Source organism: Octodon degus, unplaced genomic scaffold, assembly GCF_000260255.1.
Source record: "Octodon degus isolate 3935 unplaced genomic scaffold, OctDeg1.0 scaffold00099, whole genome shotgun sequence".
Classification (NCBI taxonomy): domain Eukaryota; kingdom Metazoa; phylum Chordata; class Mammalia; order Rodentia; family Octodontidae; genus Octodon; species Octodon degus.
This window is the reverse complement of record NW_004524675.1, coordinates 905,091-908,755: the sequence shown is the minus strand read 5'-3', so window position 1 is coordinate 908,755 and position 3,665 is coordinate 905,091. Positions and strand designations below refer to the sequence as shown.

The following is a 3,665-nucleotide window of genomic DNA, read 5'->3' as shown; positions in this document are numbered from 1 at the left end:
TGCCAGCCCCATGCCAAGCTGGCCACTGAAATCAGGCATGGAGGTATATGCCTGTAATCCCAGTGCTGGGGAGGCTGAGACAGCAGGATCAATATGACTCTGAATTGTGTAGCTAGATAAAGAATAATAGTTATTAGACTGAAGATACAGCTCAGTAGCACAGCACCTGCCTGGCAAGCACAACATCCTGTGTTTGAGTTCCAGAGCCAAAAAAAAAATAAGAAAAGAGAGTGGGGGAAAATAATAGTAATGATTAAATATCTAAGATATTTATCATTTTCACTATTCAAAATTCAGTGTAAAAAAGATAGGAAAGATGGCTAGAGATATACAAACAAAAATATTTTTGCCAAATACTTCTGTTTGTGAACCAAAGTGTTTGCAAAATAAAGGATTTATATATATTTGAAAATATGTACATCTCACAAAAACATACTAGGAAAATATCTTCAAAATTCTGCCACTACAAAAATCATGAAGCATTCACTTAAAATTGGACAAATTTAAGCAAAACTTCACAAAAACCATATGCGTATGGCCAGTACAAAATTAAAATTTCTTCAGTATTATTAAAATCAGAGAGACAGAATTTGAGATCACCATATCACTTAAAATCCATTGAATTGGTCAGATTTTTCAAGGAATTGCAATACCCAATTTAGTCAGGAAATGAAGCAAATGTGACTCTCATACTGGTTTTATTGTAAAATAGCAAAACCTGTTTGAGAAAAAGGTGCATTTTCTTATAAATTTAAAATTAAACTTTCACTCTGATCAACCAATTGTACTTAAAATATCTTTATGCAATAAATTAAGCTATATGTATCCAGGGTGACTTGTAAATGCATATCCAAATTGTAAACATTCAGGTGTCTGTCAGTATCAGAAAAAGTTTTTTGAATTTTTAACACATTGTTAATAAATTTCAAATTTTGTTGAGAAAATTAAGTTAGATAAAGACTAAATAGTACCTTGTTTCAGTCATTTCCTTTCTAAAATAGTACAGCAAATGCTAGAAATTAGAATGGCGATTGCTTTGGGAAGAGAAGGGATTCCTTAACTAGTGAAGAAAATCCAGATACTTTCTTAAATAATGGGAATATTATATACTTTTGTCATACTAATGGTAACCTGAGTGTAAATATAGGAATATGCAGTGTAACGCATTCATAATTCAGTGTAAGAACAAGTTGGTTTTCTCTCCTTTAATACCCAATGGATCAGGTTTTAGGGGCTAGTTGACAGGTTTTGAAAACATAAAGGTGTCTTCTTGAGGTTGCTTTGTTTGTGTGTGTGTGTGTGTGTGTGTGTGTGTGTGTGTGTGTGTGTGTGTATGGACTTCATTGCTAATATGGATGTCTCTTTAGTTAGTGACTGCTTCTCAATGTTGTACTCTGGGCATGTCTAACTGTAGCCCTTCTTCTGTGTTCCAATATATGATCACCTCCATCAGTTTGAGAAGAGGGGCACGCAACACAGTTGGCCTAGCATGTGCTTCTTCAGAAATAAGCCATGGTATTTTAATGACAGAAAGATAAATAGTATACATTAAACAAACAAACAAACAAATAATAGGTACCATTGCCACTGCTGCAGTAGCAACAAAAATCATCCACAAAAGTAAAAAAAAAAAAATTATAAAGACAAACTGGATATTGACATATAATAAAAAGTTAAGCTAAAATATAAAAAGATGGACAACTATATTAACTTCAATAAGTGAAAATAAATCTACTATACTATGGACACAAGAAATACTTAATATTAAAATGGACTACTAGCTGTCTTAACTATAACACTATAAGCAATAGAAACTAACTTTAAAATAATAGCATAGTTAAGTAAATATCTGTAGATTAATAAAGCTTAATAGTAATACTCAGAAGAATCAGACAAAAAAGAATAAATGAGGACATGAAGAAAAAAGAAAAATATAGACAATGAAATCAAGAAAAAAGAAAAGAAAAAAATAAAGCAAATAATGGTTGCAAAAAAAAATAAAAAACCAAACAATTTTTCTATGTTTTTGATGAGTGTTTTCTTCCCAGGAAATCTCTCAAGTTTGGAGGAGGGATCATGCACTACTGGAATCTCTCAAGTTTGGAGGAGGGATCATGACTCACGGCCATGTTTCTGAGTGTGAATGTTGCACCTTGCTCTGACTTTTCTTCCTGACATGGTCAACAAAGATCCCAAGAGCTCAGCAATTTCCCCAGTACAACTATTGATGTAGCATTTATCACATTCACACCAAAACAAGGAATCTCACTGCTGGCATAAGTTGGAATTTGGGTACAGGGTCAAAGATGGTGCAGGGTCTTTTCCTATCCAGCACAATGCTGTGGAAACACAGTCAGAGGTAGAGCCAGGAAGAATTGGAACTCACATCAATATGGAGACTGAACACAGGAACTGATGAGGATCTGGAGAGCAGGACAGCCAGATCACTAGACAGAGCACTCAGATGGGCAGAGTCATGGCCACAGACAGTGGCAGGGCTAAATTTGCAGCTCTGTGAAAAGCTGTATCCAGAGTGGAGTGCACAGAATTGGGCCAGAAGACTGAGCCAAAGAGAAGCAGAAGGCTTTGTCTTTTATGCTGTGGGAAATTTCATATGAGCGGCATGTGCTAATTTTGTAGTAGTGTTGAGATAACATGTGCTAATCCTATGGTGGTAAAAATACATTTTGCTTTAAGGTAAAAAATATAGATTTTAGAAAATATAATTTATACATTTCTTGCAAGAGTTTATAAGGTTTTTGGCATGCAGGTTGTATGGCCATCACACTACACATTTACCACACAGCTTATCACAGAGGCACTCTGGTTGTATGGCTGTCACAGCTAGTTTAGACACAGAACATAAGCTTAAAATGAGGCAGAAGCATGAGATAGGTTCTTTCCTGCTCACATCAAAGCTACATTTCACCAACAGAGGAAAAGAACAGTGGCTTAAAGTGCTTTCAATGTTCCAGATCAAAAGTAGAAATACAGGTTTTTAGACAACATATCAGAATTTCTACATCATAAGGGAAGAGGAAGTGGGAACACAGTATACAAATTGACTCTCAACAACTTCTCATGTCCCTCCTTTAGTCTCTAACAATTTTGCCTTCCTAATTCAACAAGTCTCACATGAAGATTTGAGAATTCATTTTTGGACTAACTCAAGGTCACAGAGCTATTTGAACACCAAAGGTCTATAAATACAAATTTCCCAAAATGTCTATACCCTGCCTTCCACTTCAATGACTCTTCTTCCTCTCAGTAGGTGAAGAACAAGAGTATGAAGAAGAAGAAACACTAGTTCCTCTAACATGGAGGTGGACAATTCCAACCCCTGAGGCAGGGATCAGGGTCTGAGTGAAAGAAGTATGTATAGATTCATAGGAAATATCTTTTCTTCCATGTTTGTCAGTTTTCCAAACACATCGTGATTTGTCAAAAGCAGACTTGAGAAAGCCCAGGGCCCACCTACTGTTTAATTAAGAGAGGTCAAAATAATAGTGATATCTGAGTGAGAAAGGGAGAGATTAAGGATAGCTCTGTGCTTTAAACCTAAATCCATTAAGTTAGTCTGACGGATCTCAATTTTAAGAGTATGAAAGCAATGAAGCAAATCCTCAACCATGTCAATTTAAATCCCACCCCACATCCAGGTGACT

General features: G+C 35.5%; 1 pseudogene; it reads left to right on the top strand.

The window, feature by feature from the left end:
- Positions 1–3,665, top strand: part of LOC101565261 — a 151,423-nt pseudogene that overhangs the window by 53,071 nt on the left and 94,687 nt on the right.